Below are 25,896 nucleotides of genomic sequence, written 5' to 3'. Positions count from 1 at the left end.
CCTCCACACTCTCCCCCTACCCCTTCTTGGGAAGCCTTCTTCTCCACGCCACATCTCTGCCTGTTGAGTTTCTATCATTTCCAAGCCTTTTTTTTCCCCAAGCCTTAATTTAGATGCCCTCTTCTCCATGAGGACCTCATTGTTCTCCCCCACACTGTTCTCTCTGATGATTCCCTGATGCCTACAGGGTAAAATCCGAACAGGCCCACCTTTCAGGCCTCATCACCTGCTTTTGTTCCACCACATATTTATTCCCTGTGCTTGTACCGTACCAGTTTGCCCTTCCGCAGCCACTTATGCCTAAGCCTTTGCATGTGCTCTCCCCCACCCCCAGCCTCATCCATGCCCTCAGCCAACTCCTACTCACCCTTCAAGACTCAGCTCAGGCAGCACTCCTATAAAGCTCACTCTGAGCCCCTCTGCCACTCTCCCCAAGACTCCTCTCTCTGCCCTCTGTTTCCTAGCACTTCAGATTTATCACTGGCACTCAGCACATTGTGTTAATTGTCTTCTATTTGCCTGGGTTGCCTGGGAGTCTATTTCTTGAGAGCAAGAATTGTGATTTTTCCATCTTTCTTACTTCCCTGCAGCACAGACCTTGCATAAAGGAAGTACTTAGAATGCTGAATGCTATTACTCTGTAGGGGGTTACTGGTATTCAGTGTGAAAATTGCTGGTCTCCCCTTCAAGTTAAAGCCCAGTAACTGAACACAATAGTCTAAGCCTAGTATGAACAGCGCTGAGGAAACTGGATTATCACCTCTTTCATTTTAGCCCATTTCTTTCCATAGAACCTAAGGCTAAGATCTCAATACCTTATTTACATTCCATTATCAAGCCAGGCTTTGAGGTCTAAGATCTTATTAATGTTAGTAAGTCAGTCTTTGAGTACCGCCTCCTCAACCAACTCACTGCCTGATAAATTGCTTTGCTTAGACAATGGTTCTGGCAGCCTCAGCTACACATTGAAAACGAGCTGGAGAGCTTTTCAACATCCTGCTGCTCAGGCCGCTCTGCTGGCCCATTGCATTAGATCTCTGGGGGTGAGTCCCAGGCGTCAGTGTTTTGAAGTTCCCAGGCAATCCCAAAGAGTGGCCAACAGTGAGAATCACTGGTAGATTTAAAGCCATACAGCTCCCTCCGTTGACTCTGCCCTTTTATTTCTTCCTCCCCTGTCTACCCTTCCTTCCTACCCTCATCTCCATGCTCCTCTCCTCCCCCTCCCATTTGCCCCTCTCTGGTCGCTCACACTTGTTTTGCTGACACTACTCACACTATCAGCCAGATGGCAACTGAGAAGTGGAAACTGCACTGAACTAGGAGTCAGTAAGCCTGGGCCTCTGTCCCTTTGCAGTCCTGGGGCAAGTACCTTCACTCTCTCAATCTTCGTTTCTTCTGGAGTCAAATGGGGAGCATAACACTTGGTCTGCCTCCTTGGGAGGCGTATATGAGGATCACAGGAAATAACAGACTCTTAAGTCCTTTGGGTGCTGGAGAGCACCATGTAAATATAGAGAATTCTAGAGCTTTGCTACCAACATGGGGGCCATACAGTGTTAACACCACTGGCACAAAACAAGACTATATGATGTTTACAAAATACTATGAAACATTTATGGGTGCATTCATATCAAGTTGGAGAACAAAACATGCACGAGCATGATGAACTACAGATTCAGGATAATGGTAACTGGGGAAGGAAAGGGGATGCACCTGAGGGAATTGCAGAGGAGGATTCAACTGCTTGGTTAATGCTCTCTTTTTAAAAAATCAAATCTGGGGGCTCCAGGGTGGCTCAGTTGGTTAAGCGGCTGCCTTTGGCTCAGGTGGTGATTCCAGAGTCCTGGAATCAAGTCCCACATGGGGGGGGGGGGTCCTTGCTCAGCGGGGAGCCTGCTTCTCCCTCTGCCTGCCGCTCCCCCTGCTTGTGCTTGCTCTCCCCCCACCCACTTGTGTCAAATAAATAAATAAATAATCTTTAAAAAAAAATCAGGGACACCTGGGTGGCTCAGTTGCTTAGGCGTCTACTTTTGGCTCAGGTCATAATCCCGGGGTCCTGGGATCAAGTTCCGCGTCAGGCTCCTTGCTCAGTGGGGAGCCTGCTTCTCCCTCTCCCTCTGCCTTCCACTTCCCCTTGTGCTCTCTCACTCTCTCTCTCTCTCAAATAAATAAAATCTTTTTTAAAAAATCAAATCTGGGGGCACCTGGGTGGCGCAATCAGTTGAGCTTCCGACTCTTGGTTTCAGCTCCGACTTTTGATCTCAGGATCCTGGGACCGAGCCCCACGTTGGGCTCCACGCTTAGCATGGAGTCTGTTTGAAGTTCTCTCTCTCCCTCTCCCACTCCCACTCCTGCTGTCTCTCTCTTTCTAAAATAAATAAATATTTTTAAAAAATAAAAAATAAATAAAATAAAAAATAAAATCTGAAGTTGTTAAACATGCCAAAACATGAAGATCTGATGAAACTGGGGATGTTTTATATTAACATCTGCCTTTCTGCACACTTGAAAAGAAGATAATAAAACAACTATATACAATATAAGTATCCAATATAAACATTTTAAAGCAAAATAAATATGGACACCTGGCTGGCTCAGTTGGAAGTCTGCAACTCTTGATCTTGGGTTGTAAGTTCGAGCCCCACATTGGGTGTAGAGATTACTTTTAAAAAATCTTTAAAAAATAAAATAAAGCAAAATAAATAAAAAGGATTCTTATCATCTTGCCCTAGGTTCATTCTATTGTCCACTTTAGTATAGTGGCAGGAAATGATAAATCTTAGAATTGACAGCCGCTTCAAATCTTTTACATAAGATAGAATTGCATAAATCAGTACTCAATAAATTTAGAAAAATGTATCTGTTTTCTCCACCTGATTTTGGAGACATCAGTGAGGACATTTTTTTTTAAAGATTTTATTTATTTATTTGACAGAGAGAGAGAGACAGCTAGGGAGAGAGGGAACACAAGCAGGGGGAGTGGGAGAGGAAGAAGCAGGCTCTCAGCAGAGGAGCCTGACATGGGGCTCGATCCCAGAGCTCTGGGATCACTCCCTGAACCAAAGGCAGACGCTTAACGACTGCGCCACCCAGGCGCCCCCAGTGAGGACATTTTTGCATGCACTGTACCAAGTAATGAATGCTCAATTCTGTTGAAATAAACAAAAGGAATGGGAAAGAGAGACCCAGAAAGAGCCTGAAGGGGGAGCGGGAAGGGGATGTAGAAGGGGGCAAGAGGGGTTTAGTCACCTGAATGAAGTCGCGCTCAAGTATCAGTGAGTACGCAGATGTATCACACTCTCCCCTGTTCAGTCCTCACTGCTGTTTCTCCATGGAGGGGTTGAACATGCCCCCTGGACTACCGCTATGGGTCCTGTAATCAGGTAATGTACACTCATTGTTCATGGCACTGTTTTGTTTTGCTTTTTTGTTTTGTTTTGTTTTTTAAGACACCTGCTTAGTGCTTCAGCTTTTTCAATAACCTTACACCTGGTCTGCTACCCTGGCAACTACTAGCTCAACGCCTGGCACACAAGCCACAGCTTGCCTGTCTAGCACCTTCATTCTGTTTAGACAAAGGTGCCCTTCTGGGCAGACGCCCCTCCTGCTCACAGTATGGCCAGCTTGTGATTATTACAAAAAGGCACCCCTCTCTTCTGGCGGATGCAGCCCTGCACAGCTGGGTGACCACAGAAAAGGTTAACTTTTTTTTTTTTTTAGAAAAGGTTAACTTTTATTTATTTTTTTAAAAGATTTTATTTATTTATTTGACAGAGATAGAGACAGCCAGCGAGAGAGGGAACACAAGCAGGGGGAGTGGGAGAGGAAGAAGCAGGCTCATAACGGAGGAGCCTGATGTGGGGCTCGATCCTGTAACGCCGGAATCACGCCCTAAGCCGAAGGCAGACGCTTAACCGCTGTGCCACCCAGGCGCCCCAGAAAAGGTTAACTTTTAGATCCCTGTCCTCATTCCCTCAGTACAAGGTGTCCTGTACAGTAAATATTTGTGTGACCTCACTGGGTGGCCCTGGTGGTACATAAATACTAGTGATTTGGGGCCCCAAGACCTCAGACTTCACTTGTCCACCTCTCCCCAGCCCTGCCCTGATTTGCTGCGTTCACTGTGTGTTACCTGTGACCCGGGTTGTTTCACTTGCTCTTCCCTCCAGATAGCTTTCCTTCCCAGACCTTTGCATATCTGGGTTCTCAGTTCACCAATATAGTAAATTCCTTCTCCAGGTCTCCCAGGTCTTCAATACCGTCTCTACCTGAAAGTCTTCTGTACGTGTTTATTATCGGTTCCATCTCCCTTGAGAACGGCAGAAACTCTCCGCACAAACCCTCCATTCAAACACTCCTACTCCCCCAAACCCGCACCAAAGGATTTGACTAAACTTTGGCTTGGCTTCTAGCAGCCTAAGGCTGCAAGCTGAGCCGGCCCAGCCCTCTTGTGAGTTCCTGTCTGAAAAAGCTCAGGACTGTCAAAAGAATTTAACATTTGTTCTAGCCAGAGCCTGATGGTAAGCCCATGACCCCCCCCTTTCTTAGAGCATTTGCTAAAAAGGGCTTGCAACTGTGAATTCTTCCTGTCCCTTTGAGATGTATTGTATCTCCTACAACTCAGAAAATGATTTCTTAAGGACCTGAGAGCCATTCCTTTGAAATGTAATCATAAGAAAGGCTAGGGCCTCTATCTCCCAGTCTCTGTGGGACGATAGCATCCTAACTTCCATAAGTGCCAGCTAGCAGACCTAGCAGGCCTAATTCCTTTTACACAGACTAAACTTCTTACCTGCCTTTTGTCATTTCTCACCTCCCCGACTCTACTTGAGCCCCTGCTCCCTCCTCCCTCATCCTCCCTTTAAAATACCCAATCACAGGGGCGCAGTCGGTTGAGCATCCAACTCTTGGTTTCAGCTCAGGCTGTGATCTCAGGGTCCGGGATCGAGCCCCGCATAGGGCTCCCCACTCAGCAGGGAGTCTGCTTCTCCCTTTTCCTCTGCCCCTCCACCCTGCCCCTACTCACACATTCTCTCTCTCTCTGAGATAAATAAATCTTTAAAAAATAAAATACCCAGTCACTTCTGCACAAATTGGAACAGAGCTCAGCTCTTTCCCCTACTGGCAGTAGTTACTGAATAAGATCTGTTTACACTGCTTTAACTAATGTCCAGTTTTGTTTATCTATGATACCCTCCACCTTCACCCTCCCTCAGAGACTTGAGGACAGGGACCATGTCCGTTTTAGTCACTGCTGAATCCTCAGTGCCTGCAAAAACACCTGGCACAACAAACATTGGCTGAATGAACAAATAAATGTCTGTTAAAATGCATATAGTAAAAAGGCTCCAAGATTGAGAGACAGGTGAACTAGATTTTAGTCTCATCAGTTGTCTTGGTTAACTAATTTGTTACCTGAGTTGACTTGCTTCATCACCTTAATCCACCTACTATCTACGTGACCTGGGCAGGATACAGAACCTCTCTGTCTCAGTTTCCTCCACTTCCTTCCTTAGGGAGTTGTTGGAAAGATTGAAATGATGTAAGAGAAACACAGTAGTGTAAGAGCAGGTGCTCCGAAAATGAGTTCCAGTCTTTACCTTCTACTGGGTTTCTCTTATGTTGTCTCTTACCCAGAGCAATATAAGCTTGTGCTCCTAAGAGTGCAGACTCGGGAGCCAGACTGCCTGTGAAGTCCTGCTTTGCTCTTTACTAGTTATGTGACTTTGCAAAGCGGCTTAACTTTCCAGGACTTACTTCCTTCATCTGTAAACTGGGGATGATTGTAATGCCTACCTCATAGGGTTGTTGTGAGGATTAACAGAGTAAATACACTCACAACAGAGCCTGACCCATCGTACACAAGTGTTCGATAGTAGGATCAGGCCTTGAGATCCTCATTCATAAAAAGCATTAGGCTTTCAGGTCCCTGACGCTTCTGTGACTTTGCACCTGCAGCTGGAGAAGCCAACGGCTCTTTTCCCTTTTTGTACAAGGGTGTGGCGTCAGAGTCATTAATTTAGTCTCACGCTGGGCTTCTGCGCACCTCCTTCAGGCTTCACTTCCTGATCAGTGGTCTGAAGTCACTCTCTGGGCGCTTGCCAGGCCCGTCTGGCGTCTTCCGCATGCCCAGTGGCGGATGAGGAAGCAGCGGTTCTTCCCAGGCCACAGACGCGGCTCCAACGCAGGTCTTTCAACCCTGCCCCGCCCTCACGGAACCCCAGTTTTTACTTACCCCAGGGTGTGGGGCGGGGCCCTGGAACTGCCTGGAAGACTACGGGTGGGGTGCGGGGCAGTTACTGTGCAAATTTAGATTTTCTGCCGGGGCGGGGGGCGGGGGGATAACCTGGGGGAGACCAGACTTGATTGAGTCCCTTCTAGGGCCTGGAGATGTAAGGACGGGATCGAGAGGTGTTTCCTCCAGGTTTAACACACCCACTCCAGTCCTCTGGTTTCCAGTCTCCTCCAGGGGACTGCAAATTGCAATTCAGGCGAAAAGAGCAACTCCAACTGCCCTTCTATCTCTGAGGACTCTGCGCTAGCTTAAAGCGCTCTTGGCGGCCGCACTTACACTCTTCCACCGTCTGTGACTTGTCGCCGTCACCCACCGTTTCGTCCAAACCCCTTAACAGTCGTCCCCTATGGGCCAGGCTACGGTCCTCCCATTCATTCGTCCCGCCAGCTCCACAGGGAACTCCCCCAACTCCATTGGGAACTTGATGAGAGCAGGATACGCATGCGCGGACAGCACCTCCACCGAGTACAGCCGGACCCCTCGGGCACGCCCGGTCGGAGGCCGGAGAGCGCATGCGCGGGTGCCGCGTGACCCTCCAGCTGGCAAGGTACTGGGAGAGCGTGGCGGCGCCAAACTGGACTAGTGCATCTCTGAGAGCCCTGCCGCCCTCCTTCCTCTCCCTGGGTCTTGTTTTCCCATACTAATTCAGGTCTATAGGACGGCCCCGTATTGGAGTCTTGGTGTGAATCCTTCAGTTGAGCTAGCAGTCCCTCTAATAAAACGAGTAAGTGACCAAGATAGTGAACCTAAGGTGACTTTGCTTAGAGGGGTGCAGCCTGTAGGTCGCCATCCAATCCGTGGTCCCAGAACGCGCGTCTTTCCCCGCTTGGAAGTCGCAGAAATAAAAAAGAAATTTGCCACCTGCCCAAACCCCATTCACTGGACATTTTAGTTTCCCTCAGGCCTTTTGAGGGCCTCTGAGCCACCTTTGGGCTCCCTGTGATGATGGATCAGTGTCTCCTCACTGTGCCCCGTATTCCCACCATTGGGACAGTCTCACATAGCACAAGTGGATAAGGTAGAAGGCACCGCACTAAGGATGATCCTGTTACTACTCACTGACCACCTTTTATGGCAGACATAGTATGCTCAGATAAAGCGAATGAGTATTCCATCCGTATTCCCACTTCAAGAGGAAATTGAGGCTGGGAGATGAAGACGACTTGACCCGTGTCCCACACGTGCCCCTTCAGTGGGTGCGTGATCAAGACTTACTACAGACACTTCCTCTAAAGCCTCCCACCTGGAATGGGCACCCCCAAGCCATGGGCCCACCGCTTCTGGGTGCTGCTGCCTGGCCAGGGCTGACTCATCTACCCCACAGTTGTTTATTCTGTTCCAAGTCTTTATTAAACTCCACCCAGCATGGAGGGGAGGGGATTATCAGAATCTTTCCCTAGGCCACCCGATTTGGGGGCTGGGGGAACTGGAGAAACTAGTCAAACTGATGTAGGAAAGAAACTAGGATTCGAAACCTACAGCCCAGAAAGAATTCTTGAGACGTCTTAGGTGCAAAAAGGTGGTTTTATTAAAGCATGCGGACAGGACCCATGGGCAGAAAGAGCTTCACTGGTGTCATGAGGAGTGTCCCATTAGATACTTTCAAGTTGGGAGAGGGTTTGGGATAGTGTGAGTCTCCATGGAATTTTGGAAGCAAGGTTTCCAGGACCTTGAGGGGACTAGTTATTGTTGAGAAAAGGTCATTTATTACCGTCTAATAAAACCTTAGTCATGAGACCCTTCAGATGTGTATCGTGGGCCATATGCTTGGGGGATGATTGCCAACATGTATCTTGGGGGGTAGGTGAGTTAGAGATAAAGGAAGTTTCCGAAACAATTTTTATACGTTAAAGTAGGCTTACGGGATCCTGGTGGTGGAGGAGGGGACAGTTAGGATTGCCTTTTGCCTTAGCAAAATGTCAACATTGAGACAGTTGAGTCCCTAGAAGAATGTCATTCTACCTGTTTCAAGGACTTGTCAATGGGCTGTAGGTCGTAAGGAAATTTAATCATGTTTCTTCTGCCTTTGTTTTCCACATCAAAACTCCCAGGCTGGGAGATAGGAGGCCCAGAGAGGGCGGAGCTCCACGTGTGTGCCTCTGACCATGAGCAGGGTGGGGGCTTCTGCGCTGCCTCCATTAGGAGGAGAGGCAGTGTGTGGTCCCCGAGGGAGAAGAATGGTCCCACCCACATTGCCAGAGCCTCCCTTCTCTGGCTTCCACCCCTTGCCGCCTAGCTCTACTCCTCCTCTGGTGCCAGAATTTATTCAGAATCTATTTAAGGCCTTGTTGTTTGTTTGTGGTTGTTTTTAAGTCTCTGGCAGTACTCATTTGGCCTGGTGGAACTGTGCTGACCTCCAGTCTCAGTCCTGTTTGGAACCAGACTGTTCCTGTTGGAACTGGTGCCAGTTTGAAATGTGTAGGACTTGCCTTAATCCAGGCAACACAGTTTGTAGGACTTTGGACCAAATCTATTTTGGAATGGGACTGTTCTGGTTGGAGCTGTTCTTATTGGAACTGTGCTGGCCTTTGGTCTGATTCCTCTGGAACTGGGCCTTTCCTACAGGAATTGTGCTGACCTTTGGTCTGATCCTTCTGGAACCAGGCTGTACGTCTCAAATGTGTGCTGTTGAAGAATTGTCTCTTTGCTCTAGAGAAAAACCTCTAAGAAATGGTATTTTAGTTATCAAAATGCTTTGAGAGCACTCCTCCCTATTGGGACCCGTTTTATGTCCACATGCACATTCATAAGTCAGTGGACTAACTTAACCAAAGAAATTTAAAACTTTAATGAACATTATCTTGAGCTTTTGATCTCCCCAAACTTGCTTACTCAATTAAATTAGAAAGCTGCAGTTTCTAAAAAGAAATAAAATTTTTAAAGGGTAAAAGGAAGAGAAGCAGCAGCAGAATGCCTATTTTAAGTGGTACCTGAGGCTTCCAGATGTTTTCAGAGTTCTAAGTTTGTCTCTGCAAAAGACTATTTCTAAATTAACTGAGGAAAACCATTGAAAGGAGCCAAAATGGCTTCGGGGTCTCTTTTCCCCCTCCCCCATTTTCTTTGATACCTGCAGATACATGGTGACCACCTTATGCTCAGGCCCTGCATCTGGCTCCATTTTCCTCTGTTCTGTCTGCTGAACTTACCTTTTCCTCTGAATTTTGCCCCTCTTGACCCTCTTTTGAACCTATTGAAACCTGCCTTTTCAAAGTTAAGTCTTCTGAGGATCTAAATAAACCTCAAACTATGTTGCCTGGATTAAGGCCAAATTGTGAGCCATGATTAAAGAGTTTCCTAAAGTGACTGAGGATGCCCATAAGTTTGCCGAAGAATTTAACAAAGTTATTCAGACTTATCAACCTGGTTTTTTAGATTTCTATCAATAGTCCACATGTTTGTTGGTGAGGACCAGGCCAAACATTGGATGAAACTAGCCACAATGGATCATCCTGAAGCGGATTTAGAGAAACAAACCCCTGACTTTTGTCGAGATGCTGGAACACTTGCTGGAAATCTCCACTGAGCAATTACAGTAACTTTTCCTAAGCCTGCTGATTGATTGGAACAAAAGTCAGTGTTGTACACAAAAGCTTGATGAAACTGTTCATGACTATTACAGTCAATTCCAAATGTATTTTAAGAATATTCTGGTCTGGGCACCTGAGAGGCTCGCTCAGTGTCTGCCTTTGGCTCAGGTCATGATCCCAGGGGCCTGGGATTGAGTCCAGAGTCCAGCTCCCTGCTCTGCGGGGAGTCTGCTTCTCCCTCTGCCCCTCTCCCGACTCATTCTCTCTCTCTCTCACTCTCTCTCTCTCAAAAAAATAAAATCTTTTTAAAAAGCATATTCTGGTCTTCCTTTAGATGTTGAATCCACTGGGTGGCATTTAACTCTATGTTTATTAACAGGCTGAACTGGGATCTTTCTCTTTTAGTTCAAAGGACCAGGACAGAATGGGAAACTGCCTACTCCAAATTTAGTTAATATGGCAAACCAGCGTGCTTGCATCCTACGTGGGTCACCTAAAAGAAAGACTGCTACCATTCTCAATTCTCACCTCTGGCAATGAAGGCCCCTAAACAAAACCAAAAACCTTCAAGTTTCTGCTGTTATTGCAAAGAGCCAGACCTTCAAGATAATGTTCTTATTAAAAGGAAAGATCATTACAACTTTAAGTGTTCCAGGCACCTTCTGTCCTTTAGTCAGTCTTTCCAATGTCTTCCTAATTCCCAGTGACTGGGGCTTTGAGGAACTACAAGGGCTCATCTCAATCTTCCCTCTTATTTGGCCTAGAGAAACCATTCTCCAGATTGGGACTGAATCTTTGCCCTTATTGACACCAGAGCTATACTCTCGGTGCTTAATCCCACTGCTATAAAAGCAGCCCCTTCCTTGGAGTCCTAAAACAGTTCAAATAGTGGAGATCTCTAATAAACTTCAACAGGTTCCTGTCTCTGAACCTATTCCCTTTTGTCTAGGCCCTTTGAGAGCTACTCATCCTTTTTCTCCTTTGTTACTCTGCCCCTATTCATTTATTGGGCTGATATTTCTTAGAAAAGTATAACGCCAGAATTTCTCCCAAAGGGGGGAAATAATTCTAGAATTTGACAGTAGTAATCAAAATAGCCAACTTGGGGAAAAATTAAATGATTGTTTGACATCTTTTATTTGTTCTGTCTCTGATGCCACTATAGCTGAGCCCAGGGACATTGATCATTTGTTCCTATTGGATCAGCTACCATCCTCTTTATGGACAGAATTCTCAACTGATGTTGGCAGAATCCACACTGCACCTCCCATCAAGATTCAAATAGATCCCTCAAAACCTCTTCCCATAATTAATGCTCTATAAATAAAGAAGCCCTTCAGGACATCAAGCCCATAATAGAAGATTACAAGGCTCAGGGTCTCATTATCCCCTGGACTAGTTCCTGTAACACCCCTATTTTACCTGTGAGAAAACCCAGTGGCCAAGGATGGAGGTTTGTTCAGAACCTCTGGACAATAAATAATACTGTTATCTCTCAGCACCCTGTTGTTCCTAGCCCCCATATGCTGCTAACATCCATTTCCACTGAAAGCAAATTTTTCACCGTAACTGATCTATGCAGTGCATTTTTAGTATTCCAGATGATAAGGATAGCCAATATCTTTTTGTTTTCCCTCTGGAGGAATGGCAATACACCTTACAGGTGTACACCTGTCCCAGGGTTTTACAGAGAGTCCTTACTTTTCAAGAACCGTAAAAGCTCATTTGGATGATATAAGTTTTCTTTAGGCTCTACCTTGTTATAATACATAGGTGATTTGCCTCTCAGCTCCCTTACTCAAACCTCTTAGAAGGAGACAGCAGCCACCTGTTAACACTTTTGGCCTTGGACACAGCCATAGCCACCTCCACCAGCAACATGTTTAAGGCAATTCAGGTCTGTGGGGCCAGCCAGTCTGAGTCTGCTCACCTTGAGTCTATGCATCACCTAAAAAGGACTCACCTTGACACGACTTCCATGAAGGTTAATGAGCTTTTGTTCTACTCCATTCACGAGGGTCAATCTAAATATGTAGGGGAGCCAAGGACCCAAATTGATGAAAGCATCTCACATCTCCAACATTATTGCGAGCCATATACAAGTTGGTGTCAGGAAATGTACTCACAAACTAAGCCCAAGATGCTGAGCTTGATTCAACAGGGGTTAGACAGCTATGAATATCTTCAAAATGTAACTCCTGGATTTTTTTCCCAAGACTTGGTATTACTAGTTTTGCTAGCTTTGTTGGACTTCTTCTGGCTAGAAGTTCAAAAATAAAGAAGCTGGTTTGTCCACCTGGGTTCATGGAATTAGCTGCCTCTGTTTATTATCCATAACAAGCCATTGTATTTGTCCAGGTCAGTAGAGAAATTATATGACTGGGGATTATGAGGATACATAGTAGTAGAAGATTTGTGGAAGGAGAACTTTAAAGCCAGGAAGTGTGAAGAATTCACCTGGAAATTAGTAGAATTCTCCATGCTCTGCCCATTTTTTTTTAAGTAGACTCCATACCCAGCATGAAGCCCAATGCAGGACTTGACTCGCAACCCTGAGATCAAGACCTGAGCTGAGATCAAGAGTCGGACACCTAACTGACTGAGCCACCCAGGCACCTCTGCTCTGCCCATTTTAACCAGTTATAGGTAAATGTTGGAAACTCCATACAGTAAACCAATATTTCTACAGAAAAATGGCAGAGAAGTCAGTACTGAATGTAGTAAATTGGCTTTCTTCTTCAGGAAAACTATACTAGGCTTCTTTGTTATTTTGGGTGATGCCATAGTACAAGTGGACTAATAAGAAATCCTTTTACCTAGAGATAATGTCCAGCCTTAGAACCCCTCCTTCTCATGTTGCTATTTATGTACATAATTAAAATTTCAAGGTAAAAAAAAAACAACTTTTGGTCTTAAAGGGACGTAAAGTCTCCAAAGAAGAATTATAGTTTGTTCAAGCTCAGGTTAGATACTTAGGGCATCTGATCTCAGAATAAGGGCTACATTTGGACCCAGGTGAAACCCCTCATGACTGCTTGACATTAACAGATTACCTTTTGACTCTCCACAACACTACAGGAAACTTGTGACCAATGCAGATTTTTCATGCTCCTGATGGTTCTTACTTAAAGGATAAAAATGGTAAATATTGTGCTAGGTATGCTATTGCATATTTCCCTTACGAAGTCATTGAAATAGCACCTTTACATTTTGGTTACTTCAGCCCAATAGGCTGAATTATACACCCTCACATGAGTTTGTATCTTAGCCAAAGAAAAAACTGCAAACATTTATACTGATAGTTGGTATGCCTTTGGGGTAGCTCGAGACTTTGGAATGTTATGGAAACAATGAGACTGCCTTACCTCCAATGGGGATGAACTTAAAAATAGCTTCTATGCCCCAAATTTATTAGATTGCCATACTTTTGCTGGCGGCTCTAGCTGTTGTTAAGTTTCCTGGGCATTCCGGACTTGACTGTTTGGAAGCCATTGTAAACCACCTCACTGACATTTCTTCCAAAATTGCTACTTTCAAGGAAATCAATAGCCAAACCTCTGGTCTAAGGGGATATTCTGCCATGTGGTTTTGGAAAAATTGATTAAGATATACCAAAGAATTTGCCCCAGAGAGGAAAAAACAACATTGGAAATCTAATAATTGTTGGCTTGATAAAAAAGAGAGAACTCAAAAAGATAGAGAGAGGGAAAGAGAGAGAAAGAGAACTCTGGTTTGGGCCAAATAACAATCCACCCCTAGAAGAAATTCTAAAATTTCCACTGTATATGCATCAAACCATTGGTCTATTGAAATTATGGCATTCATGAACCAGTATTGGTGGGAAAAGGTTAATAAGTCTGCAAAAAGCCCCTCTTTCACTTGTCCCACCTGTCCAAAGTATAATTCAGGGAAAGTTGAGTCCCTCCCCTCAACTCCACGCACAAGATCGTATCCCGGAAGTGAAGGGGTCATGTTGGTGGGTGACCCCCGGAGAGGTGCCCAGAGGGAGGCGAATCCCGAGGGGTGGTAGTGTGTGCGCAGTCCGTGGCTTGACGCCCGGTCCCTACCTGTTCCCCATGGCCGTGCTCAGTCTCTACCCGGCCCTGCTGCGCCAGGGTCGAGAGCTTTGAGAGCTTCGAACTTCGCTCGAGACTTCTACCTTGCCTCCACCTGCCGTGAGCGATGGCAGGCTCTGGTGAGCGCAAAGGCAAGAAGGATGACAATGGCATCGGCACAGCCATTGAATTTGTACTCTCCAATGCCCGGCTGGTGCTGGGGGTGGGTGGAGTGGCCATGTTGGGCATCACCACGCTGGCAGTTAAGCGGATGTACGATAGGGCAATCAGTGCCCCTACCAGCTCCACCCACCTGAGCCATTCAGGGAAAAGGAGCTAGGAAGAACCGAACTGGATGCCCCCCCCCTCCCTGGTGCTGAATAAGGACATGAAGACAGGACTGAGCCGGTCCCTGCAGAGCCTTCCCACAGACTCCTCGGCCTTTGACGTGGATACATTCTGCCCGCCCCTGCCCAAGGAAGGGCCAGGTAGACTTGAAGAATTCACCATTCTGCACGTCCCTGCAGGAGAAACTTAATGTGATCCTACCAGCACCACCCCCAGAAGCCGTGACTTTGCAAGTGCAGTATGAGCGTGACAAGCATCTTGTCATTGACTTCCTGCCATCAGGGACCCTTGGCAACACCATCTTGGTAGCCAGACCACACCGGCTGTCACAGTATGACAACCTATGGTGGCTGAGCCTGCGTCCTGCAGAGACGGCACACCTACGGGCTTTGGACCAGGCCGATTTGGGCTGCCAATCTCCGTGCCTCAAGATCCTCAAGGCCATATGCAAGTCCACTCCGGCTCTGGGCCACCTCACTGCCAGTCAGCTCACCAGCGTCATCCTCCACTTGGCCCAGGAGGAGGCTGACTGGTCTCCTGAGGGGCCTCATCAACTACTTGGAGACCAGAGTCCTGCCCAGTGCCCTAAACCCAAAGGTGAACTTATTTGCAGAGCTCAGGTCTGAAGAAATAGATGCATTGGAATATACTCTCTATTGCTCATTGTCTGAGCCAGTGGTGCTGCTGCAGAGGTAGGGCAGGTGAAGGCCAAAGTTGGTGTCAGGTGGTCAGACCCTGGCTTCTCCATTAAAAACATGTGGTTGCATAGTTGGTGCCTCACAGGGTCGCTAGGTGCCTCCTATCTTGCTGGTCATCACCCCGGTCACTTCATGCTGTTCAGAATGCCATCTCCTTGTCTCCTATTTTCTCACCCGACCTTCTATTTTTGTTACCAAACACTGTGCTCCTATTCCTCCCCTCCCCCTTGCTCCAGGCTAATTTTCCTGGAATGAATAGAGAAGGTGGAGCACACCGTGGCCCAGGTTTTCTGTTCTTGTCTGCCTTGCCCTTTGGCCTATTTCTTTTCATTGTCTTCTTTGTCTTTTCCCCTTGTTCACGCCTTCTGTTTGACTCTTTCCCCTGGAGCGTTATCTGCCTAGTCAAGATGTTGCCTTTTCGTTGAATGTCACTGAAGAGTTAAGATTGCACGTTTCTGAGCTGAGCTCTACAGAATGAGGGCTCAGACAGTATTTAGAGTTTCGGGGGAGTAAAGCTGGTGGAAGGGCTGGCCTTTGACCCAGGTTCCTAGAGAAGAAGCTCACTCCCCCCCACCCAGCCTTCCTAAGCACTGAGAAGGTCTCATGGGAACACTTACTGACCCACACAGGAGTGAGGCTTAATATATACTGGATGCAAATTTGCTTGGAGATTGTGTTCTTTAGTGGCCACCAGTGAGAGTGCACTGGGTGAGCTGGCGGTGGTGAAGAGGGCCTAGGGAAGGCTGTGTGTGCCTCACCCTTGGCTGGTCCAGATCAGCACCGCTGTGTGAGCAGCCAGAGGAAGACAAGGGAGAGAAGGGGCTGTCCAGACAGCACCTGTGCACGAGTGCTGTTGTTCAGCCCCTTCCTTGCTGTATTGCCGATTAGGATGAGGCCTTCAAGGACACAGCCTTTGCGGTAGAGGTTGAAGGTGGCAAACACTGGCGGAAAAATCCAGTCACCAGTTGAGGCTTGGTGACCGTGTTTCTTCTCCACGAGGCCCTGCCTTTCCAGGACATTGCCTGAGCACAAGAACAGGCCCACACCCAGCCCTTCATTCCCCAGTGTCTGCCATAGGAACATGAGGGGGCGTTTGGTGAACTCTCTAGGCACCACCAGAGGCCAGAGGGCAAGCAGACAGGGGCTGACCTCTTTCCCATCCTGTCTCACCCCGCACCTGGGGAGACTGGTGCTACCCAGAAAGAGCACCCACGGATAAGACACATAGGCAAGGGAGGTGGGAGGTGGGGGCTTTCTATGCTCCCTCTGGTTTCCCGCTGCTAAAATTGCACTGCGTATTGCAACGTCAAATGTAGCCTGAGGGTGGGTAGGAAGGTCTCATTCACATCAGTGCAAAAAAAATTCAGGGAACATTGTTCATACAAATGGATTTCATACCACTGCCCCATCTCATGGATAGAAATATGTTTTAGTCAAGGTTTGTATGTTTTCTCACTGGACTAAAGCTTTCTCTTATAGACAGGCCACTGCTGCTTCTGTTAGAAAAGATTATCCTTACCTGAGGAACCCCTCTCTAACTTCATAGTGATCAGGGAACCCATTTTACTGAAGGCCTAATGGCTTCTATTAAAAATAACTGTGCTTTGGTAGAGCAATCTTTTCACAGTGCACTCTTGGGAGATGATAACCTTAAGAATCACACCTTGCAACCTGGAGATTTCGTATGTTGGAAAAGACACCTCCAGAAAGACTCTTCAACCTTGCTGAAAAGGCCCTTATCGGGAACTGCAAACCAACCCTTATGCTGCCAAACTCCAGGGAATAGACACTTAGATTCATGTGATGCAACTAAAGAAAGCACCAAACCGTGACGTGAAAGTAAAGATTTCCTGGAATTGAAGGAGATGACATCTGATGAGACAGCTTTCCCAAGATGTCCAGACCACACCTGTATACCTTTTTCTCACTGTTGCGTCTCTCTTTTTTTGTGGAAAGACAAAACCCTTGTCTGCATTTCCCAAGCCCTCATGGAAGGAGGAAACCTCTTCTTCTGATTATGGCCTTTCAGAAACAGCCTCATGATGATCCCAGGACAAGTTAATTTTCACTTGCTTTTTCTAAAGGGTTAGGAGGTTCAGAATTCACAAAAGTCTTTCCTTCATCTGAACTATTAACTGACTTTGGATTCTTATCCAAATGCATGGCTTCTGAATTTGCAACCTTACAGACTGTATTATCAATAACACATTTGGTTCCAAACGGTTCTTTGAGATAACAATATTGTTTTATTTTTATTTTTTTAATTATAAAGGATTTTGTTTATGTGAGAGAGAGGCAGAGAGAGAGAGCAGGAGCAGGGGAGAGGGGCAGAGGGAGAAGCAGGATCCCCACTGAGTAGGGATCCCTACGACGCGGGACTCAACGGCAGGACCCCAGGATCGTGACCTGAGCCAAAGGCAAACGCTTAACTGACTGAGACACCCAGGCACCCCTAACAACACTGTTTTAAAATGTCTTTGAAGTTTTGCTGTTTTGCAAAAAGTTCATCAGGTGTTGCTTCATGTTTATACTTGCTCTGTATCTTCCCAAACACACTCGGTTAATTCTTTCAGTGAGTGTGCTCTTGCAGTATTCACTATTCCATGTTCATGGCCACTTTAAGCAGAGACTTCTAGGAGGCATACATGACTCTGGGTTTGCCTTCATAAGGAGAAACTTTCTCCCCTAAGTCGGAATAAGTGCCAATAGATATTTCAGCTGGCTACTTTCAGACCTAGCATCTTGATTTAGAACCATCATACAGTTTGAAATTATGTTACTTCTGTTTTGTATAATTGTTTTAAATTTCATATTTTGCTCCCTATCAAACTTAAAAAAAAAAGCTTGATGTACCCAATAAGGCTATCTGGCTCAACCCTTCAAGATGATTTCCAACATTTATGACCTTGAGAAGATACAGACTGTAGACGGAAAGTACCTAAGGTTTCTCCCTCCTAACCTTCCCGGTTGCTCAAGTGTGGCTTTAAGTGATTCCCAACTGCTATGCACTTTCCTTCCAGTGTAGGACATGACAGCCAGAAAAGGTCCTTCCTGGTACTGAAGGACAAAACCACTAAATATAAAGAAACTGAGCATTGATCAGTGATGCTTTCAAAGAAAGATCTTGATCAAAAGGGGAAATGTGGAAACTAATAAAAGGAAACCTCATTTAAAATGGAATTGGGAGGCTGGCAGGGGGAACTCTCACACCCCCCACTAGTTATCCATTGCAGACTCACAGGAGGAAATGGATCTTGCATGTGGAAACTACTATACTAATCCAGCAAGGGGAATAAAGATTTCTTTCTCCCTCAGCAACAGCCCAGCCAACAAGAGACTGTCACAGCTTAGCCAGTGAGAAGCCACTATACTTCAAACCTCCAGTTTACTCCAATGGACATTTAGTTTGTATCAGCTCCTCCCAACCCCCCCTTTCCTCTATAAAATTGTTCCTCTCCTCTGTTCTCTGGGTTTTCCTGTGGTTTTGCCATAGTTTGCTTGTCCCAGATTGCAATTCTCAGCTATTCCCAAATAACCCCCGCCCATTTTTTGGCTGGTAAAATAACTGGTAGTTTTATTTTTAAGGTTAACAATTCCACCAAATGATGCGGGTTTATTGCAATGTCACACATACACATTTATTCACTCAACAAACACTGCCACCTCTTCTGCGCCAGGTCCTGTATGGTGTACCAAGGATACAGATATCAGAAGAGATCCCTGGGGCACCTGGGTGGCTCAGTCAGTTAAGCATCAGACTCTTGATTTCGGCTCAGGTCATGAGATCCAGCCCAGCATAGGGTTCCATGCTCAGTGGGGAATCTGCTTCTCTCTCTCTTCCCCACGCCCCCCACCCCCGCCCCGCTCCTCCCCCTATTCATGCGCTCTCACGCGCTCTCTCTCTCTCTCTCTCTCTAATAAATTAATAAATCTTAAAAAAAGAAAAAGAGGAAGCGGGGCGCCTGGGTGGCTCATTCGTTAAGCATCTGCCTTCGGCTCAGGGTGTGATCCCAGCGTTATGGGATCAAGCCCTGCATCAGGCTCCTCCGCTGGGAGCCTGCTTCTTCCTCTCCCACTCCCCCTGCTTGTGTTCCCTCTGGCTCTGGCTGTCTCTGGCTGTCTCTCTCTCTGTGTCAAATAAATAAATAAAATCTTAAAAAAAAAAAAAAGAGGAAGCGATCCCTGTTCTCTCAGGAGGGTAAGTATTGGTTCAGAGGTGGGCATAGAGAACTGTGGGAGCCTGATGAGGGGTATCTCACCTGTGGTATCCTGAGTGTTATCTGTGGGGTAGGGTTGCCAGATTTAGCAAATGAAAATACAGGCTACCCACTCAGATATGAATTTCAGATGAATAACAAATAATTTTAATATAAGTATGTCCCAAATATTGCATGAGAGATACTCATACTAAAAATTATTTGTTGTTCATCTGAATTCAAATTTAATTACTGAGTACCCTGTATCTCATCTGGCAGCAAGACTGTGGGTGGTATTGATGAGGGAAACAAAGGCAAGAGAAATGTAGCTTAAATGAAATCTCCTTACTACAGTTTACAGCCCACTGATAGATACCTGAAACATACAGAACGTGAGCTTACTCAGGGAACTCATGGCTGCCTTAATGCCTTAATGTTTCCATTTTATTAAAGACTAAAATAACTTCATCTTTTAAAACTTTTAGTTTATTTAAATTCAATTAATTAACATATAGTGTATTATTAGTTTCAGAGGTAGAGTTCAGTGAGTCATCAGTTGCATATAATATGCAGTGCTCATTACATTACATGCCCTCCTTAATACCCACCACCCAGTTACTCCATCCCCCCACCCACCACCTCTCCAGCAACCCCCAGTTTGCTTCCTATAATTAAGAGTCTCTTATGGTTTGTCTCCCTCTCTGATTTTGCCTTATTTTATTTTTCCCTCCCTTCCCCTGTGATCCTCTGTTTTGTTTATTAAATTCCACATATGAGTGAAATCATGTGATAATTGTCTTTCTCTGATCGACTTATTTTGCTTAGCATAATACCCTCTAGCTCCATCCATACCGTTGCAAATAGTAAGATTTCTTTTTTTTATATTGTGTGTGTATATGTATATATATACCACATCTTCTTTATCCATTCATCTGTTGATGGACATCTGGTCTCTTTTCATAGTTTGGCTATTGTGGACTTTGCTGCTATAAACACTGGAGTACAGGTGCCCCTTTGGATCACTGTGTTTGTGTCCTTTGGGTAAATACTTAGTAGTGCAATTGCTGGGTCATAGGGTAGCTCTGTTTTGAACTTTTTAAGGAACCTCCATACTGTTTTCCAGAGTGGCTATACCAGCTTGCATTCTCACCAGCAGTGTAAGAGGGTTCCCCTTTCTCCACATCCTCGCCAACAGTTGTTTCCTGACTTGTTAATTTTAGCTATTCTGACTAGTGTGAGGTGGTATCTCATTGTGGTTTTGATTTGTATTTCCCTGATGCCGAATGATGTTGAGCATTTTTTCATGTGTCTGTTGGTCATTTGTATGTCCTCTAAAAGTAACCTTATCTTAACAGCAGCTAGCCCCTCAAGGTCCTGAAAGCCTTGCTTCCAAATTCCTTAGAGACTTAACGCTATCCCTAACCCCCACTAATTAAAAACTATATAATCAGTCACTCCTCACAATCCCAGGGCAGCTCTTTCTGCCCACGGGTCCTGTCCCCATGCTATAATAAAATCACCTTTTTGCACCAAAAATGTCTCAAGAATTCTTTCTTGGCCATTCGCTCACAAACCCACAAACCTCCAAATTTCATCAGTATCAAGTAGTGCATTGTTGCTGGATAGTACAGTGTTAAACAGACTGAAGTCAGACAGCAGGGAGCAGATTATGGAGAGCACTGAAAGCAAGGGGGAACCACTGAAAGGGTTTAAAACAAGGATGATAACATAATAAAATTTGAGTTTTAGAAAGAGGCTTCTGCCGGATTCTTGAAGGATCCTTTTAAGGGGATAATTGTGGGATCTGACCAGTTGCAATAGTACAGACAAGAGATTCGGGGTGGTGATAATCAAAAGCTAGGAAAGAGGAGGTGCCAGATTTAAGAAGTATGTAGGAGTTAAATCAATAGGATCTGGCAATTGATTAGAAAGAATGAAGAGGACATCAGTCACAAGATCCAGCTTGTGTGCCTGGGGAGATGATATTACTATCAACTGAGATAAAGAAGGTTTAACGGGCAATGATTGAGTTTAGTTTAGAACATGTGTTGTAGATGCCTGAGGGACATCTGGTGTAGGGGGCCCGCATATGATTGGCTACCTCATTCTGAAGTTCAGTGGAGAAGGTGACCTGGAGGTAGAGACTGGGAAGTCCTCAGCAGAGAGGCAGTATTGAAACTAAGATGGTTGAGATCCCCAGAGACAGGGGGTGCAGAAGAAAAGGGGGTGCAGGGAGAAGACCAAAAGGAACAGTCAGGGAAGTACGAAGAACCAGGAGAGTTAGGTGTCATGGAAACCAAGGGGGAGTTAGTTCTAGGAAGAGGAAATGATCGAACATGGCAAAATGCAGCCAGAAAGTTCTGATTATACCAAGACTAAACAATGGCTGTTGATTTGGGCAATGGTAAAGTCATGATGAACTTAGGCTGGAATCACACAAGTTCATTCAGACATCAGTCCTATTTATTCAAATGGTAAACACTCAGCCAGCATGCATCCTCAGCATGTTCTCAGATTCTGGCCACATTCTCATGTTCCACACACGCCTTCAGAATTTATTTATTTATTTATTATTTAAAAAGATTTTATTTATTTATTTGACAGAGATAGAGACAGCCAGCGAGAGAGGGAACACAAGCAGGGGGAGTGGGAGAGGAAGAAGCAGGCTCATAGCGGAGGAGCCTGATGTGGGGCTCGATCCCGGAACGCCGGGATCACGCCTTGAGCCGAAGGCAGGCGCTTAACCGCTGTGCCACCCAGGCGCCCCACGCCTTCAGAATTTAAACCATTCATTCAAATTGTGCCCCAACAGTTACATATTTGGATGCTCCCCACCCTCATCATTTGGGGTCCTTTATATTTGCCAATGCCACCTTGGAGTCAGCTGGAGCCAGTGCAGCTCTGTCTTTGCAGGGGTAATGGCAGGCACCCCCAAGGGTTAAATGGGTTATCTTGCAGTTTTTCTCTCCCAGGGATGAAACCACCTTTGTTTTTCTCTCATCTCCTAGTAGGGTTAATACCACCTGGGGATTGTGAAGTAATGCTGGATGTTGCTGGTTCTGGTGACATGCTCCTTTGCTCACTTCTCGCCCACGTACACCCAAAGTGATGATTATCTGTTGTGTACAAAAGTTGGGTTTGCTCAGTTCCCTATTTTCTAATGATCTTAAGACAGAGGTGTGTACAATAAAGAGAGAGGATGCTCAATGCCACAAACGCCCAAGCAAATGGGAGGGGCTGGGACCCAGAGCCCAGTGGGAAGGGCAAGCCCCGAGCAGGACTCTCTTCTCTGAGACTCAAGGAAGAAATAGTGTGGGTAGAGACAATATTGAAGGTGACAAGAGAGGAAGTGTTCATTTAACGGCCTCCATTCGCTCTAAACACAGGAGTTCTTAACCCAGGGTCCACAGCCCCTTCGGAGACTGTAGGGAGAAGTCAAGCAGCCTGTGGACTTGGATAGAGGGAAATTGCATCTTTGTTTTCACTATCACCAACACAAGTGTAGTACGTCCTTCTAGGGGATGTGAGTAACAATCTACAATAGTATTAGCAGTACCTGTGGTTTTGTTACCAGTGGAAATCAGATTTTCTTAGCCTATCAGGGTTGTTACAGATCTCTCGAAATAATGTCATTATTTTGAAATCATGGTAGTCATGAGACCTGTTGATAGAGCTTGGGATTTAAGGTATAAATAAAGAAGCACATATATTACTAGATTACAGATGTGTTTCTTTTTATTTTGGTAATTATATTTCTTTTGTAATCTTGTTTTTATATCCTATCTAATGCATGCATTATTCTGGGAAGGGATTCCTTAGACTTTGCCAGACCGCCAGAGGTTTCCACAGCCTAAAAAAGGCTAAGAGACACTGCTCTGAAGAGTAACAATAGCTAACATTTACATAGCTCTCTCTAAAGGCCGGGTACTGTTCTGATTACCCTTTTTTCTTACATAGTCATTCACTCATTTATTCCTAACAACTCTACAAGATAAGTGCTTTGATTATACCCATTTTATGGAAGAGGAGATTGAGGTACAACAGTTAAGTAACTTGCCCAAGGTCATTCAGCTAGTAAATGATGGAATTGAGATTCAAACCCGGGCCTTCTAGCTTCAGAGTCTGTGCTGAAAAGTCAAGAAGTTGAATTAGTAGGATGTCAAGGGACAAATGGGTGGAGGGTACCAGCAAGAGTGGCTAAAGAGATAAGGGGAATGAGAGAGGGTCTACACTGGCCAGAAGAAAAGTAGGAAGAGGTGGCTAGGTTGAAAGAAAATGGAAAGATCCATGGAATAACAGGGTTCAAGGAGATAAAAGAGGTGGTGAAAGGGAGGAATGCCAAAATGACTGGGACAACATGTTCAGAGTGAGAGATGGTGGTGTGTAGATGCCAGGGAAGTGGGGGAGACATTCCAGGGCATGGCAAGGTTAATAATGTCTCCTACACAGAAGTGGTTAAAATCAAGAGGAGGTGAAGGTCCCTGGAGTTAAACAGATGAAGGAATCATGAAACTAGTCCCCAAATTCTCCCAAGATTGATTGATTGATTCATTCATTCATTGGTATTGACTGTCTAGTACATGCCAGGCAGTGCTCTGGGGATTGGGTAGCCAAGAGGTGAACCAGTAGGGGAACACCCTGCCACCGTGGGGCTTACCTTCTAGCAGGAAGAGAACTACACAGCACACACACATGCACACACAAATAAGACTGGGTTAGACAAGGCTCAAAAGCCTTTAGGCACAATTCCATGACCCCAAAAGTTCTGAAAAGCGTAAGGTTGTTTTTTCACACTTTGGAGCCCAAACCCATTAGGCGACAAAACCTGACCTGAAGTAATGTGAGGCTACCTATAGTCTTGTTTCACACTTAGTGTTAATGTTCATGCTTTTAACTCTGTAAATATTAATGCTTAATTATAAGTGATGCTCTCTACCTTTCTCAGTAGTTATGTAGTATAGAGTATATGCCATATATAGAGTTATGTAATATGGAGTAGGTCTTCCTTTGTAAAATTGGAAAACAATCTGAATTCCAAAACACACCTGGCCCCAAGATTAGAAAAAAGATTACGGGCCTCTAAGTGCTATGCAGAGAATTCAAATATGCAGTGTGTTGGTTCACAAATTGGCCTCTGTACATGGAGAGCATGGAGAGACCAAAGATAGAGGCAGATTGCTCCAGATTGGTAGGTGGCAGATTTAACAAGCAAGGGAATTTACATACAAGGCTTGTCTTGGACAGCTGAAAGATGAGTAGATCTCTGCACCCACTAACTGGAATCTTAAAAACTTATATAGAGGCTTTAGCTGGGTTCAGTCATATGTTCAGTCCAGATGGTCTCAACAACATCTTACTCTCTCAAGGCTATGTCCCTGGAATGGCTCCGGCCGTGGGAACATTGGGCAGAACATACATTCCAAAGGCAGGGGAAGGGGTGAAGAGATACCCATTGCCAGCTCCAGCTCTTAGGTCAACCAGTAGTCACCTCCTCGATACACTCCTCCAACACCATGGGATAATAACGAGGTGTGCGCAGCTTGAGTGGTCAGGGAGAGGAGGTAACGTTTAAGCTTAGTTCTAAATGATCAAAAAAAGAAGAAAAAAAGGCTGCCATGCGAACATCGGGGAGAGAGAATTCAAAGCAGAGGGAACAGCTAATGCAAAGATGAACACAAAGAGGCCATGTGGCTGGAGCATACTGGACCCAGGGAAGGGTGCTATAAATTGCTGGGAGGACTTCATGTAGTTGGAAAGATTGTGAATCTTGTACTAAATCCTTTGAGGAATATGTTATAGTGACCGTGAGTGTGGTGGTTATCAACAACTAGGAGGCCCGGAGGGAAGTCTTTCTGGGTGGGAAAGCATGTGGGGAGATACTTCAGATAGAGGTTGGTGCTGAAAATGTAGACTAAGATTTATGGCTTGAAGACCTTGGCTTGGGGAAGAGTATAAAAGGAAGTCAGATTAGGTAGATTAGGTGGGCTCGAGATTCTAATCGGGATGCTGCCTGAAAGATGTTCTAGGATGACCAAAGACCTGGGTCTAAAATGACAGTGTCTGGTTGAGGTCCACTCAGCAATGTGTGATTTGGACTTCAGGATTTAAAATAGGTTTGACACAGATAGAGGACAGTAGAAAAGACTGAGCTGATGAAAGATGTTTTTGCTTCTCTATTTATGGCTCTCTGAGCTTGTGCTTCTCAAGAATGTCTGTCTCAGAATGTCTGTCTCCTAGCTTCTCTGTCTCTTAGTGGCTCTCCACATCCATATCGCTGTGATCCTGTCTGGCATCTCTGTTCCTCTCAGTCTCCTCCTTAACATATTTCTCCTTGGTGGCTCTCAGGATTTCCATCTTTGGATATCCATGTCTATGTCTCAGAATCTTGTTCTCTGTCCCTTCCTTTGTGTCTGTACTGTAATTACCTTTTCCCTCAACTGAACTGTGTCCTTCTGGAAGGCATGAACCTTTTAGTATTCCTCTTGGTATTCCCCGTGATCCGCACACAGCCTCTCCTCCTGAGAGGAGTCTCTCCTATGTTTATGCTTCAATGAAGGCTTTTTCTGAGGAGTAAGGAAAACTCTCAATCTTCTGTCCGCCTACTCCCCGCCGAGCTGGCCGCCTGCCCAGAGACCAGCTGGAGAGTAGGTCGGAGAAGGTGGTTGATACTGTACTGCGCCAATCGGGTTCTTTGTCCAGTTGAAATAACTCTGGAGGCACCTTGCGGGCGGCCTCGCCCTCTCGGCGGGGGACGCGAGAGGCTGACGCCACGCCCCA

General features: G+C 45.6%; 2 pseudogenes; both read left to right on the top strand.

Annotated features, from left to right (window-relative positions):
• The first annotated feature begins 11,562 nt into the window (after positions 1–11,562).
• On the top strand, positions 11,563–12,290 carry LOC113247536 (MICOS complex subunit MIC26-like; annotated as a pseudogene).
• A 1,714-nt stretch (positions 12,291–14,004) lies between these two features.
• Positions 14,005–14,921, top strand: LOC113247535 (mitochondrial dynamics protein MID51-like; annotated as a pseudogene).
• The last annotated feature ends 10,975 nt before the right edge of the window (positions 14,922–25,896 follow it).

Source organism: Ursus arctos, chromosome X (genome assembly GCF_023065955.2).
Source record: "Ursus arctos isolate Adak ecotype North America chromosome X, UrsArc2.0, whole genome shotgun sequence".
Classification (NCBI taxonomy): Eukaryota; Metazoa; Chordata; class Mammalia; order Carnivora; family Ursidae; genus Ursus; species Ursus arctos.
Note: the sequence above shows the minus strand (reverse complement) of the source record. Positions and strands in the feature narration are given on the sequence as shown.